General features: G+C 44.5%; 1 long non-coding RNA gene across 2 annotated transcripts in view; it reads left to right on the forward strand.

Moving 5' to 3' along the window:
• Positions 1–1,492: 1,492 nt before the first annotated feature.
• Positions 1,493–17,016, forward strand: part of LOC149467532 (uncharacterized) — a 54,103-nt gene continuing 38,579 nt past the window's right edge. Inside the window, exons 1-2 of one of the 2 annotated variants that reach the window (XR_016311913.1) lie at positions 1,493–1,668; positions 10,732–10,939. This is a non-coding gene — a long non-coding RNA (uncharacterized LOC149467532). The remainder of the gene's footprint in view (positions 1,669–10,731; positions 10,940–17,016) is intronic. The other variant, XR_016311914.1, reaches the window with a different exon arrangement.

Raw genomic sequence — 17,016 nt, forward strand, 5'->3', positions numbered from 1 at the left:
TTAGTGAACTACAGGGAAAAGCTAGAGCTATAGCTAGTGAGGGTTGGAATCCGTTCAAGGGTTTGGGAGGATTGGGAGATTTCTTGTTCTCCATCGGATCTTGGTTGAAGGAAGTGGGAGTGTATGTCCTGATGCTTCTCTTTTTCCTCTGCCTCTTATATGCCGCGGTGAGATGTTCCTGTTGCCTCATCGACCGTGTAAGCCAAGCTCGGGCAGACGACCACATCTCCATGCCCGCTCCTGGGATCCCACTCCAACCACTGATCGGAGGAAGACCTCACCAACCAACCACCTTCTCTACAGATTACGTCCTGGCTTCCCTCTAATTTATCTCCCTGAAGACCACATTTTCCAAGACCTCCAAGCAAGATTCAAGCCTCATCATGGTTTGTGTCTGCGATTTGGAAAACTGTCTGGGTCGAGACCAGCCTTGTGTGGCCCTGTCTGCAGGGGCAATTTGAGAATCTGCTGCTGGACCTCCCCAGACCACCGTGGGATCACAAGCCTTATTCATACTACAAGTCTGTTTGTGGTTTTTGCAAGAACCTTCCTGTAGTGAGGGTTTCAACGCTCTTGAGGATCATTGCTTCAATCAAGCCTGTTTGCGTCGAGTCTGCGTCGGGTCTTGTTGTTTCAGGTACCCCGTGGAACTTTATTCTCAGGGACAACTACAGGAACTCTTTGAGGTTTTGAGACTACACCCATCAAGCTGAAGAAGATCAAGAAGGGACACGAGGAGAATATGATAAAACAGGAGGGAATGTCATGGAAATTTTGTATTGTTGGTCGAACTTTAAATGTGTCATATATGAGTGTTATTCATATGTCTCTCGTGTGGCTTAATTAAAGCTCTGAAGGCTGCAATTGGGCCATGCGCATGTACAATGTATGTATTACAGTACTCAGCTCGGTAATGGATGAGATGGCAGATCTGCGCTTATAGACCGGCGTGTATACCACCACGGCATTCGATGCGAATGCCGCTGGCAGTAGACCGCGGGCCTGTATCCGCATATCAGCAGCATAGTACCACATGGACTTCATAACGCAAGGCGCCAAGCGGTACGAACTCCGCATGTAGGCTTATGCAGATCTTACAACCCATTACCAACCTGAAACTGTATCCGGATGGATGTGTTTTAATAAAGATCGTATCGGGCCCATCCGGGTACAGACTGATATTTAGCCTGGGGGATGCTTGTACAGAGAATGAACATACTGCTAGGAGCTGGAACAAGAAATATGCTCTCCACAGAGGGCTCATGGGGGGAAGGGGAGGAAGTCTGCTGACCTCAGAAGGCTCATGGGGGAGGACCAGTGATAGATAATAGGAAAGGCTATGCTCCAATCGGAATGTACATCCTGTGTATAGGCACTCCCCATTGCATTGTTCGGTGGGAGGGGATTGACTTTATTCATGTGGGGGGGCGTGTGTGTTTGTAATAAAACCGGGGGCTGAGTCTGAAGCCGGCCCTTATGTGAATTGCAACACTAGCCTTAGAGTGTCGTGTGATGATTCTAGGGTAACGGAGCTCCAATCACCCACATTTCAACAGAAGCTAACCCATTTGGATGGGCAGGAATCGTGTAGTTTAGCTGCAGTCGTGGTAAGCGAGATTCGCACAGCTTTATGGGGGATTTCTGCACATCCAACTGCGAGTACTCACGGTAAGGAGAAATTCGTTAAAGCGAATTTCCAAGACATTGTTGTCTCTTCTTTACTTTTAACGCTCTACTTTCTTCACCACCATCTCCACCCAGTAACTGATCATGAGATTGTCAATCATTTCATAAACAAGATTGATGCAATTTGTGGGGGAATATCCACTGCCAGATATCTATCCCATTTAGCATACCTTATACAAAACCACCCTCAACCACCTTTCCCCTTGACCTTGCTACTACCAAAGAGGTCACTAAAGTTTTCTCAGAAGCCCATCTTACCACCTGTCCCCTGGATCCTGTTCAAGTTTTACAATGCAGTATCATTGTGCTACATTAGCACACATGTACTACATGCATGTAGCATTTTTGGCAGTGCAAAGCATGTTATTGCATAGTAGTGTGTTGCCAAATGTTGTGCTGAGCTGTAATCCAAGTGTGTTGAGAAGCTGCTGAGATGCTATTCAGAATGGCATTGCATTGTATCAAAATACATATTGATTAATGTGGTTAACATAGCCCACTAGTGTGAAGGGGACCTAAGGAATTGTAAGCTATCATAATTTCTACATGAAAGAGAAAAGACTATATAATATAAATAAAATGTTGATAAAAACCCCTGCTCTGTTTTACCATTTTCATTATGTCTAAATCACACTGGTTTAATCACGCCCATTTTAGATAAACCCACTTTTTATTCCACCACTTTTCAAGCATCATGAACCAAAAGATAGCAATTGTGGAGCTGAAGGACTGTCATTTCTTTCCCCTGCACTGACCCAAACACTGTACATGTGAATGTTCTAGCAGGATCACCCTCAGGCATTAACTAAACAATTAAAACATTTGTTGTATTGCTGGGTACAACTCTTCCTTTATTAGACATATATTGCACAGTGGGAACTAAGGTGAGGAAGAGTATTGACTTCTGCCAGTGACCCTGCTGAGATTATCTTTCACCTTCTGTCCCTGGGATGTCTGTACAAGAAACAGTGGGAGAGATAGCTACCAAGACAAGATGGAGCAGACAGCAAAATTATTGCCTAATGTTCTTACCCAACCACACACTAATAGAATTGTGTTTTTGCATTGAAGACATTTCCTATCACTTTCTGGTCTGACAACCTGGCACACCAGGCATCCAGGTTAGTATTTCTTCAGCAAGGGGGCAGTGTGTATGCTGCCACCACCCTGTCAAGTTGATGTCACATACCCTGTAAGGGTACATTGAGGAAGCTTTTAGAGGTGTTTCACTGAAAATGGTTGCTTCTGATTTTATTAATACTCAAAGGCATCACTACAATACATAGTGCCCCATAGTAACATTTGAATGGGGTCTCCCCCAATGACCTCTCTGTGTGGCACTTAACAGTGTCATTTAGGACAATAGTGTAAATGATCTTAAATCATTAGTCCAACTAAAACATTTTTCTTCAGTTTTAGCTGAAGTGGAAAAACGTTAGAACCAATCCCTGGTTTTTACTATCTGAGACTGCCATTAGAGAGATTTTCCCTCACTTCCTGTCCTGCTGACAATGTTTTACCAGACAGTAAGTGAAAGGAACAATTCAACAGAAACGCAGATATAAAAATGCTTTATTTAGTAGAATAAGGCATAGCTTGAAGCCCTGTCATATTTTATTTCTGTTTGTGTCCCCCTTACAGATCTTTCCTTAGTAACTGTTGTCAGCAGGACAGGAGATGAGCGTGAATCCTTTAAAGGAGTGCTCTAGCCACCAGGAAGGTTTCTAATCCTTCCCCTCTTTGCACTCCATGCAAAACTAAAGAGAAAAAAGGTCTAACTTGATATACACTTTAAAATTAAGTTTGCCTAAATCAATCAAAAGTAGCAGAACAGCTGTCAGCATAGTCAGGACACTACTGGGGATGTGGACTTTGGCCAACAGAGACAGGGAGTGTGCTTATAGCATTAATGTTTTCAGCAATTTGAGCTACAATAGCTTTTGTAATCAATCTTTATTAACATTTTCTAATGATACAAAGTAGGCAATAATGTCAGAAAATATATGCCATGGGTCAAGAAAACAGCAATAAAATGTATAACAACATAAGAAAACTAACACCTTGACCAAAACCATACATAGTTTAAATATCAACGGCAATTAGTGACTCAGATATTCCAAAAAAAAAAGAAAAGGAACAAAAAGAAGTGAAGGAAAAAGAGAAAAAAAAAATCAACTAAACCAGTACTGTAGCGGTAGTACTAAACAAGCAATAACACATATTACCCAGGTGTACATAGCGACATGATCAGAGATCACTAAAAGTCCAATCTACCCAAAAGGACTTAGGCAACCGGTATCTCAGAGGAGTAGTACATCCACTCTTGCCAGAGATCTTGAAATTTCTCCCTTTGACCTCTAACCAAGTGTACCCAGTGCTCCACTTCTATGATTTTATCTACCTCCCATTTCCAATCAGAAAGCGTGGGACACACAGATTGTTTCCAAAACCTAGGGATAAAAGATCTAGCCGCATTCAAGAGGTGGGGAGTGACACTATGCTTATAGGCCTGTATGGAACTTGAAGTCACATGAAAGAGGAGACAAAGGGGAGATTGCTCCATTTGACTCAATGTCAATTTCTGAATCCATGGGATAATTGCATCCCAAAAGGTCGCAATTTTGGGGCAGGTCCACCAAAGATGGAGAAAGGTACCACGGTGACCACATCCTCTCCAGCAGCGAGCATTGGCAGTAGGGTAGATTTGAGCTAGACGGGATGGGGTTCTATACCAACGAGTAAGAAATTTATAAGAGGACTCCTGAATACGGGAGCTAATAGAGGAGGTATGCGTCATTTTAATAATCCTAGGTATTTGCTAGAGGGTAAATTATAGGTCCAATTCCTTCTCCCACTCCCTTATGTAGTGTGGAACCGACTTAGAGTGCGCACTCAACACCAATTTATACATTTGAGATAATAGATGCTTAGAATTTGGGAGTGCGGTGCACAAATGCTTGTATGGTGTAAGGCTCTGTTCAGAGCGCGGCCTAGGGAGCAAGTTCATAAAAAAATTAGTCAGTTAACGATGCCACCATGCAGCAAAAGGAAAAGTCCCATATTTAGAGAGCAACACAGGAAAGGGTAGGAGGGTGCCCATAGGAGCAAACTTGGCACAGGAAAAATCCCCGTCTACACCCCAAGAATGAAAAAATCGAAAGCCCCCCCCAACCGAGGCCTCACAACACCTCCATCATATAGGCCTAGTTCACCCAATCAAATAAATATAATAAAGAATGTAGCGCTACACCCAAACTATATATGCACATTTAAATAAAAAATAAATATATATAGAAAATGTGAAATCACAAAATCTCATATAAAATAAATATAAATGTGACAGTGATGTCAATTGGTATTGATTAGTGCTCATAAATAATAAAAACACAGTAAAATAAATAGCTCAAAACATGTGAAAAATAAACATTCCCATATATATATGTATAAACCACACATACACATATATATGATCATAATCACACGTGCCTCTTGTGAAGTGAAATAACCATTAAAATGGTACAAACAACAGTGTTTCTCAAAGTCCAAAAAATTGCTGGTGACCAAACAGTAAACAGTGCTTCCAAATACTATTGTTAGTGACCATAGGTGAAACTCGTGCAGATCTCTGAGTGTCTACAAATCTGAGAATCCAACCACCATCTGGATAAGCCTCTCACCTTATCCCTTCGACCCTTGCGGATCAAAGAGCAGTAGTGGATCCCCCTCACGGATCCTTCAAGCAAGAAACTAACACTCCACAGGTTTTTCTCTCAGAAATAAGTATTCCCACTCTGGCTCTTCTCCAGGAAAATATTGCAGCATCAATCTCTCAAATGAGACAAAAAGAATCCTCCCATAGTGCAGTAAATTTTATTCATACCATAGGGACAGGTAACATTAAGCATTTGCACTTACGTAGCAGCCAGTCCAAAAAATCATCATGCTTTCAGATGAGGATATGGCATATCCTCATCTGAAAGCATGAGGTTTTTTTGGACTGGCTGCTACGTAAGTGCAAATGCTTAATGTTATCTGTCCCTATGGTATGAATAAAATTTACTGCACTATGGGAGGATTCTTTTTGTCTCATTTGAGAGATTGATGCTGCAATATTTTCCTGGAGAAGAGCCAGAGTGGGAATACCTATTTCTGAGAGAAAAACCTGTGGAGTGTTAGTTTCTTGCTTGAAGGATCCGTGAGGGGGATCCACTACTGCTCTTTGATCCGCAAGGGTCGAAGGGATAAGGTGAGAGGCTTATCCAGATGGTGGTTGGATTCTCAGATTTGTAGACACTCAGAGATCTGCACGAGTTTCACCTATGGTCACTAACAATAGTATTTGGAAGCACTGTTTACTGTTTGGTCACCAGCAATTTTTTGGACTTTGAGAAACACTGTTGTTTGTACCATTTTAATGGTTATTTCACTTCACAAGAGGCACGTGTGATTATGATCATATATATGTGTATGTGTGGTTTATACATATATATATGGGAATGTTTATTTTTCACATGTTTTGAGCTATTTATTTTACTGTGTTTTTATTATTTATGAGCACTAATCAATACCAATTGACATCACTGTCACATTTATATTTATTTTATATGATATTTTGTGATTTCACATTTTCTATATATATTTATTTTTTATTTAAATGTGCATATATAGTTTGAGTGTAGCGCTACATTCTTTATTATATTTATTTATCACAATCACTGGTATATGATTTAATGTTAGCAGCTTTCCCTGGGATTTATATATATATATATATATCTTTCATTTAGTTTAAAACACTTGGGAGCGCAGGAGGTTCACACCACTACTGTTGCACCCACCCAATCAAATGCCTTCTCGGCATCCATGGAAAGCACTACACAAGGTGTACGATCCGAAAAATGTTGGGCCCAATGTAATATATACAAAGCCCGAATAGTATTGTCTCTGGCCTCACTACTCACCATGAAACCAGTCTGATCCTGGTGAACTAGGTCTGCAACAGGGTCCTGCAAGCGCATCGTGAGCATCTTGGCCAATAACTTAGTATCAGAGTTCAATAAAGAGTTGGGCCTATAATTAGCACAATATTGAGGGTCTTTCCCTGGCTTAGGCAAAATTGTGATATGTACTAAAAGCGCTTCTGAGGGCAAAGGATTGGCAGAGGTAATGGAATTGAGATAATTACTTGCTACAATAGCTTTTGGATCATACTACAAGGACCTGCCTTCACTCCCTATGTGCAACAATAAGCCTTGGCTGCCCATGACCTTATCACCAGTTCACCAGTTTTCCTTCCTTGAACCACATCTGGTAGGTCCTGACCACTGCAGACCTGGAACGTCCAACGAGAGCAGAAGTTTTGGTGATGTTCTGACCCAGTCATCCAGTCAATATAATTTTGCCTTTGTCAAAGTTGCTAAAATCCTTATGCTTGCCCATTTTTTTGGCTTTTAACACATCAACTTCAAAAACAACATGTTCACTTGCTGCCTAGTATATCGAACCCACTTTCACATACCAATATGACAGGGTGATCAATGTATTCAGAATCCTTATCTTTATTAATGTAAAACAAACTAGACTTCCACTAAGCTGCACAATCAATTTGGTCAAATCTAAATAACTAATAACCATGGGAACTTGTACGGTCAAATAAATAGCTGAAAAATATATCATTATAAAATTCTCATAAATTACCATTTATATCATAAACAAAAATAGTTAAAATTGGTTTCTTTGTTTAAATCATAAGATTAAATCTCCACATATAAATAATAAAGTATAAAAAATATATTGAAAAGACTATACATGGCCCAGTCTAATCTTATTTCAAATAACCTAACGAATATATTCACCAATAATTGTAAACAATAGGAGGAAGACCAAACTTCACATGTAGATCCAGGACCACCTCCATTATGATATCATGACATCTGCTTTGTATGAAAGAAGAGAAAAACTCCAGCAAGGTTAAACCCTGCATGTACCGAATATATACTATCACAAAAGACTAATTGTCAAAATTGGTCAAGACAAAATTCTTGAATACTTTTGATATACACATTACGTCTGAAGTCTTCTTGCAGAAATATATTGTAGTAGAACGGGTTATAGGCAAAACACTGTAATTGCTTGGTATCACTAAATCAGTTGAAAGTTCAAATCAAACTTCACATTATAAACTTTGATAAATCCATCAGATTTGATGACTACTAGGTCTAAAGTTTACATATAATCTGAAATTTTCATCCAGAAAAAAAGCTCACATAGAACTATTTAGGTTTTTAATAAAATTGGTTGTAATCTGCTGTGTATACAGATGCTATCCACTATGCATGTAAAGATACATCAATGAGCTCCTTATTCAAGTAGGCATGCAAGTAAGGAGAGTCAGTTTGCAGTTGATGTTATAATAGATTAATCATAACTCGCTGTATGTGAAATTATATGTAATTAAGATCTTATACAAATCACTGTTTCTGAGGCCACCCAAGAGAAAATGTACTGCTATGCATTAATGATCTTCTGAAACTATATTGACTGCTATAAAGTAAATCAAGCTCACATATTCCAATAAATGACACTACAAGAAATTAGTTGTGTTTAGTTGTCTAAAGTGTGATAGTCAACAATGAATATAAGAAAAAATACATATACACAGTTTGACAGATTTTCAGATCAAAGAACACCCACCTAGCATGGGTTGCTTGAAATATAATTTAAATACCAAATGATAAATGTCTCCCATTTTGCTGTGGGCTGCCATATATAATGAAGATACCAATATTGACCCACAACTTTTTTTTTATTAATTTATCTTTGCTCTCCCCTATCTTTTCTAACCCAAAAGTGTTAAACTAAATTGATGTGCTTATTATCAGTGATAAAAATAAATAAAAGTGTAACACCCCAGTAGTCTTATTGTTCTCAGACTGAATAAGAAAGTGCTTACTGTGTATAAAAAGAATCTAAGCCACCAATTTGATACAAGAGAAATCAGAGGGCCCTGCCCGTTCGAGCTTACAATCTTAGAGGGAGGGTAAAGTGATACAAATTATAACAATAACTGTGGGGGATGAGCTGATGTAGAAAGCAAAAACACAGTGTATTAGTTGGAAGCAGGATAGGCTTCTTGAATGAGAAGCGTTTTCAGGGATCATCTAAAGATGGATAGATTCTGAGATAGTCAGACAGATTGCGGTAAAGAGTTCAATAGGATGGGAGAAGCTTGGGAGAAGTCCTGGAGGTGAGAATGGGAGGAGGTAACAAGGAAGCTAAAGAGCAGGAGGTCTTGGGAGGACTGAGGAAAGCGGTTTGGTTGATACTCTGAGACTAGGCTAGTGATGTAGCTGGGGGCAGAGTTGTGGATGGCTTTGCAAGTTGTTGCTAGTATTTTGAATTTTATACATTGGGTAGAGTGGAAACCAGTGGAGGGATAGGCAAAGAGGGGTGGCAGACATTGAACGGTTGGAAAGATGGATGAGTCTGGCAGCAGCATTCATGATGGACTAAAGGGGGAATAACCTATGTAATGGTAGTCCAATGAGGAGGGAGTTGCAACATTCCAGATGAAAGAGAGGGAATTAGAAGCTTGGTGATGTCGTTGGTAAAAAAGGGTGCGTTCTGGAGATGTTGCAGAGATTGAGACAGAATGATTTGGACAGAGATTGGATGTGGGCCTGAAAGGACAGTTCATATTCAAGGGTTACCCCCGGCACCCTGGTATACAGGAACTGGTTGATAGTTTTGCCATCGATCTTGACAGAGAAATCAGGGGAAGGAGCATGTGGGGGAGGAAATATTAGAAAAAAGTTTAGAGATTTACTCTATAGTGATATAGTAGCTGGATTTAACGAGGGAAGTATTGATGGACAAGGTGCATCTAAGTAGTTTTCCAGCAAAAAAATGTAATTTGTACATGTAGGATAGAACTAGAATTGGTCAATACATTTTAATGAGTTTAACAATAAAGAAACATGGTACAAGCAAGATTATAAAAAAGAGTATCTAGGCATGCCAAAGACTTCAGCATAATGTTAAAGTTAACAGCCAAAATATTTTTCAGTAGTAGGAGAATGGTACCTAATGCTACACATTAAACAGTATTGGTTTTGAAGGATGGTGAGGCGTGGATGGTAAATCACTCAAAGATCTCATCCGATTAAAACAGTCAGGCTGAGGTACGGGGAATGCAGGAATGCCTGAGACAACCAGAGTACTATGAAATAAAGAAAAGAGAGAAGAAAATGGTAGTGAAGGTTACAGAAAGAGAAGGAGCAATGCTGGAGGCAATTTACAGCACACACTCATTTTGGTAGCATAATTATTAATGTGGAATGTTTGTTCCTTGCTAAAGAACATTGTTTTTTTTCAAGTTGTTATGGGTAAAGTTCCAATTTCACCATGAGGTCACAAGAGAGCTTGAAGAAGCCTGAACAGGTGGAAACAAAATACAGTGAATCTTTTTCCAATCTTCTCAGCCTTTGTGGATTGTCATTTTTTGGGTGCAAGTGCAAAAACAAATTATATCACCAGTTCCTGAAAGTGAATGAGTGTTTTGTTTAGTTGGGGATGAGGTTAGATAAGAGTGGAGAAAAAAGGTAGTTGCTTAATTAATTTGGGATTATCCAATTGTTTCTCAGATCTGTATAAAGACAACATTATACACCCCCATTCAAGGATCCCCTCTCACCTTTCTTTTGTGGTATGTTACCTTAATGCTGATGCACTACTGTGCATTGTGTTAAGGCAGCCCTGTTTTTTGAATGGACTATCAATGCCCCAGAATGAAAAATGCTCACAGCAACACAGGTACCTTGTGTTAGTGTATTGGGGTGCCATTGAAAATGAATGGAACCACAAGGGATTAATGCAGTGTTCTAAAATATGCAATATCCACAAATAGTAAGTATACCTTCCAAGGAGACTATTCTAACAAAATCACGGCATCCTGCGAATCCAGATTATGTTACACTGCTGAACAGAGACTTTGCTAGTACATTTGCCTTGAGTTCTGATGCCATAACTGCCCACCATTTGTTTTTGAAGGGTTAGTTCGGCCACTGCAGTACCACCCTTTTCCTACAATGCAAACTCCTAGGAACTGCAGGCAGCGACCACCTGACTTGGCCCCACTCCACAAAGACCACCCACAGCTGCATGTGCTCCAGCTGCCACTCCCTGGACTCCAAATTCGTCTCCTAGTATCTACTTGTACACTTCAAAGAAGGGAACCTCTTCTGTTATTGGTTGTCAGGTAAGGAATGAACCCAGGGAAATCTTTCTTTTGGTTCCTTATAGTGCAATAATAGAAGTGTTTTCAATCAGTCAGTGCTGGAAGGCTTCCATTGAGAAGAAGTTCTCTGCATAGCTTTTCTACTAAGGTAATTACCCCAAAACATCTCCCAGTTCAGGTTCTGCTGGGGCAGCTTCATAGGAATATTTCCTGGTGTTTTTAGCTCCCTCCTACATTAAAGTCCCAACATCTGCTTAAGTCTCTCTGCAGAGCATCTGTGCCCCCTCTTCCCATACAGTGTACCAATGCTCCTTTCTTGCTCTGGAGAGCATTGGTGTCCCCCCTCCACAGAGCACTATTGCCCCCTCTTCCTCCACAGTGGGTTAATACCATGCCCCTCTTTCTTCAGCACTCCAGTGCCCCCTCTCTCTCCAAAGAGTACTGGGGCCCCCGTTTCCCTCCACATAGAAACAATGTCCTCCTATCTCCCTACTGAGCACCAGTGCACCCCTACTGGGGCTAGTTTTCCACCTGTTATTCACCAATTCTGGCATTTTTTTTCTCCCCTTGACCACCAATATTGAACCTTTTTCCCTCATCCTGACTTCTAATGCCAAACTTTTTTCCTCTCCTTGGCCATCAATGGCAAGCATTTTTTAATCTTGGTCATACCCGCTATATTCATAATTTTTGTTTAATTTTGGATATAGTAAAGGAGGGTTATAACCCTTTTCAGTTTTTATGTCATCTGTGTCCCATTAGGAGCATATCCCTTTACTTCCTGTTCCATAGCCAAAACGGGAAGTGAGGGGAAATCCCTGCAAATTAAGGGAATCCCCCCCCCCCTCCCCCAGGTCATCAGAACTAGTGCTTCCATTGGAAGATTTCTCCTCTATTACATTTCTGGGAACAATCCAAAATTTGGGATTTTGTTTTACTTTCACTTTCAATGATAATGGCTAGAGATGAGCGAAGAAATGAAAAATTCGATTCGACTGATTCGGCGAATTCGTGGACAATATTCGATTCGAGTCGAATAAATTCGCTGTGAATTTAACTTAAAAAAGGGTGTTTCTAGGCTTCAGAGAGACTTAATATTAGTGCAGAACACTGTACCTTTAATTTAAATGCCCTTGGAGTCTGCTGGGGAAGAGAAATAATACTGTCTGTCAGTATGACATGCAGATGAGTGCCGTCGATCTTAGAATCACTGCACACTTCACTCCTTTGGCCAGTCACGGGGCCAAAACCAGTGTTTGGAGCCACAGTGTGGCGGTGGAGGCAGCAGCAATGGGAGGCCATACAGCAACCTATGACAAAATGGAAACCAGCAGGAGCGTGAGGAGACCTGAAAGTGGCACATGGCAGAGTGGGAGCAATGGGAGGCGGTACAGGGACCCAGGTCACACTGTGGGCCCAGCAGCAGCGTGACCAGGCGGTACGGGGGCCCATGGCCGATATGGGGCTTGGTGGCACCTATGGAAGGCCTGTAATCTGCCAGCAACCTATGACAAAATGGACAACCGCAGGAGTGTGAGGAGATTTCAAAGTGGCACATGGCAGAGTGGAAGCAATGGGAGGCCGTACAGGGACCCAGGTCACACTGTGGGACCAGCATCAGCGTGAACAGGCGGTACGGGGGCCCATGGCCGATTTGACCTCATTCATCCCATAGTCCTGCCGACTCACGAATAGCGTGGCCTCCTCAAAGGGCCTGAGCAAGCGCAGGTGTCACACATGAGCTGACAATGGCTGACATCTAAGTTACACAGGGAGTACCTTTATCCGCTTTTAACATCAGGAAATCTGTGATGGCCTTTAGCTGTTCGTAAAGGCGGTCTAACATATGTAGGGTTGAATTACACCTTGTTGCAACGTCACAGCATGAGGAGTCGGTACGGGGGCCCATGGCAGATTACATGTCTGGCAGCAGCAATGGGAGGCCCGTAATCTGCCAGCACCCTATGTCAAAAAATTTAACACACCAGCAGTGTGAAGAGACCTGAAAGTGGCACATGGCAGCAGAGTGTGGCGATGGAGACAGCAGCAATGGGAGGCCGTACAGGGACCCATGAGAGACTCTGGACTTGGCAGCAGCATGAGGAGGCGGTATATAGGGGCCCATGGCAGATTAGGGGCCTGGCAGCAGCTATGTGAGGCCCGTAATCTGCCTGCACCCTATGTCAAAAAATTAAACACACCAGCAGTGTGAAGAGACCTGAAAGTGGCACATGGCAGCAGAGTGTGGCGATGGAGACAGCAGCAATGGGAGGCCGTACAGGGACCCATGAGAGACTCTAGACTTGGCAGCAGCATGAGGAGGCGGTATATAGGGGCCCATGGCAGATTAGGGGCCTGGCAGCAGCTATGTGAGGCCCGTAATCTGCCTGCACCCTATGTCAAAAAATTTAACACACCAGCAGTGTGAAGAGACCTGAAAGTGGCACATGGCAGCAGAGTGTGGCGATGGAGACAGCAGCAATGGGAGGCCGTACAGGGACCCATGAGAGACTCTGGACTTGGCAGCAGCATGAGGAGGCGGTATATAGGGGCCCATGGCAGATTAGGGGCCTGGCAGCAGCTATGTGAGGCCCGTAATCTGCCTGCACCCTATGTCAAAAAATTAAACACACCAGCAGTGTGAAGAGACCTGAAAGTGGCACATGGCAGCAGAGTGTGGCGATGGAGACAGCAGCAATGGGAGGCCGTACAGGGACCCATGAGAGACTCTGGACTTGGCAGCAGCATGAGGAGGCGGTATATAGGGGCCCATGGCAGATTAGGGGCCTGGCAGCAGCTATGTGAGGCCCGTAATCTGCCTGCACCCTATGTCAAAAAATTAAACACACCAGCAGTGTGAAGAGACCTGAAAGTGGCACATGGCAGCAGAGTGTGGCGATGGAGACAGCAGCAATGGGAGGCCGTACAGGGACCCATGACAGACTCTAGACTTGGCAGCAGCATGAGGAGGCGGTATATAGGGGCCCATGGCAGATTAGGGGCCTGGCAGCAGCTATGTGAGGCCCGTAATCTGCCTGCACCCTATGTCAAAAAATTAAACACACCAGCAGTGTGAAGAGACCTGAAAGTGGCACATGGCAGAGTGTGGCGATGGAGACAGCAGCAATGGGAGGCCGTACAGGGACCCATGACAGACTCTAGACTTGGCAGCAGCATGAGGAGGCGGTATATAGGGGCCCATGGCAGATTAGGGGCCTGGCAGCAGCTATGTGAGGCCCGTAATCTGCCTGCACCCTATGTCAAAAAATTAAACACACCAGCAGTGTGAAGAGACCTGAAAGTGGCACATGGCAGCAGAGTGTGGCGATGGAGACAGCAGCAATGGGAGGCCGTACAGGGACCCATGACAGACTCTAGACTTGGCAGCAGCATGAGGAGGCGGTATATAGGGGCCCATGGCAGATTAGGGGCCTGGCAGCAGCTATGTGAGGCCCGTAATCTGCCTGCACCCTATGTCAAAAAATTAAACACACCAGCAGTGTGAAGAGACCTGAAAGTGGCACATGGCAGCAGAGTGTGGCGATGGAGACAGCAGCAATGGGAGGCCGTACAGGGACCCATGACAGACTCTAGACTTGGCAGCAGCATGAGGAGGCGGTATATAGGGGCCCATGGCAGATTAGGGGCCTGGCAGCAGCTATGTGAGGCCCGTAATCTGCCTGCACCCTATGTCAAAAAATTAAACACACCAGCAGTGTGAAGAGACCTGAAAGTGGCACATGGCAGAGTGTGGCGATGGAGACAGCAGCAATGGGAGGCCGTACAGGGACCCATGAGAGACTCTAGACTTGGCAGCAGCATGAGGAGGCGGTATATAGGGGCCCATGGCAGATTAGGGGCCTGGCAGCAGCTATGTGAGGCCCGTAATCTGCCTGCACCCTATGTCAAAAAATTAAACACACCAGCAGTGTGAAGAGACCTGAAAGTGGCACATGGCAGAGTGTGGCGATGGAGACAGCAGCAATGGGAGGCCGTACAGGGACCCATGACAGACTCTAGACTTGGCAGCAGCATGAGGAGGCGGTATATAGGGGCCCATGGCAGATTAGGGGCCTGGCAGCAGCTATGTGAGGCCCGTAATCTGCCTGCACCCTATGTCAAAAAATTAAACACACCAGCAGTGTGAAGAGACCTGAAAGTGGCACATGGCAGAGTGTGGCGATGGAGACAGCAGCAATGGGAGGCCGTACAGGGACCCATGACAGACTCTAGACTTGGCAGCAGCATGAGGAGGCGGTATATAGGGGCCCATGGCAGATTAGGGGCCTGGCAGCAGCTATGTGAGGCCCGTAATCTGCCTGCACCCTATGTCAAAAAATTAAACACACCAGCAGTGTGAAGAGACCTGAAAGTGGCACATGGCAGCAGAGTGTGGCGATGGAGACAGCAGCAATGGGAGGCCGTACAGGGACCCATGACAGACTCTAGACTTGGCAGCAGCATGAGGAGGCGGTATATAGGGGCCCATGGCAGATTAGGGGCCTGGCAGCAGCTATGTGAGGCCCGTAATCTGCCTGCACCCTATGTCAAAAAATTAAACACACCAGCAGTGTGAAGAGACCTGAAAGTGGCACATGGCAGAGTGTGGCGATGGAGACAGCAGCAATGGGAGGCCGTACAGGGACCCATGACAGACTCTAGACTTGGCAGCAGCATGAGGAGGCGGTATATAGGGGCCCATGGCAGATTAGGGGCCTGGCAGCAGCTATGTGAGGCCCGTAATCTGCCTGCACCCTATGTCAAAAAATTAAACACACCAGCAGTGTGAAGAGACCTGAAAGTGGCACATGGCAGCAGAGTGTGGCGATGGAGACAGCAGCAATGGGAGGCCGTACAGGGACCCATGACAGACTCTAGACTTGGCAGCAGCATGAGGAGGCGGTATATAGGGGCCCATGGCAGATTAGGGGCCTGGCAGCAGCTATGTGAGGCCCGTAATCTGCCTGCACCCTATGTCAAAAAATTAAACACACCAGCAGTGTGAAGAGACCTGAAAGTGGCACATGGCAGCAGAGTGTGGCGATGGAGACAGCAGCAATGGGAGGCCGTACAGGGACCCATGACAGACTCTAGACTTGGCAGCAGCATGAGGAGGCGGTATATAGGGGCCCATGGCAGATTAGGGGCCTGGCAGCAGCTATGTGAGGCCCGTAATCTGCCTGCACCCTATGTCAAAAAATTTAACACACCAGCAGTGTGAAGAGACCTGAAAGTGGCACATGGCAGCAGAGTGTGGCGATGGAGACAGCAGCAATGGGAGGCCGTACAGGGACCCATGAGAGACTCTGGACTTGGCAGCAGCATGAGGAGGCGGTATATAGGGGCCCATGGCAGATTAGGGGCCTGGCAGCAGCTATGTGAGGCCCGTAATCAGCCTGCACCCTATGTCAAAAAATTAAACACACCAGCAGTGTGAAGAGACCTGAAAGTGGCACATGGCAGCAGAGTGTGGCGATGGAGACAGCAGCAATGGGAGGCCGTACAGGGACCCATGAGAGACTCTGGACTTGGCAGCAGCATGAGGAGGCGGTATATAGGGGCCCATGGCAGATTAGGGGCCTGGCAGCAGCTATGTGAGGCCCGTAATCTGCCTGCACCCTATGTCAAAAAATTAAACACACCAGCAGTGTGAAGAGACCTGAAAGTGGCACATGGCAGCAGAGTGTGGCGATGGAGACAGCAGCAATGGGAGGCCGTACAGGGACCCATGACAGACTCTAGACTTGGCAGCAGCATGAGGAGGCGGTATATAGGGGCCCATGGCAGATTAGGGGCCTGGCAGCAGCTATGTGAGGCCCGTAATCTGCCTGCACCCTATGTCAAAAAATTAAACACACCAGCAGTGTGAAGAGACCTGAAAGTGGCACATGGCAGCAGAGTGTGGCGATGGAGACAGCAGCAATGGGAGGCCGTACAGGGACCCATGACAGACTCTAGACTTGGCAGCAGCATGAGGAGGCGGTATATAGGGGCCCATGGCAGATTAGGGGCCTGGCAGCAGCTATGTGAGGCCCGTAATCTGCCTGCACCCTATGTCAAAAAATTTAACACACCAGCAGTGTGAAGAGACCTGAAAG

This window comes from Staurois parvus, unplaced genomic scaffold (assembly GCF_062004578.1).
Source record: "Staurois parvus isolate SC_StPar_1 unplaced genomic scaffold, SC_StPar_1.0 ptg000106l, whole genome shotgun sequence".
Lineage (NCBI taxonomy): Eukaryota > Metazoa > Chordata > Amphibia > Anura > Ranidae > Staurois > Staurois parvus.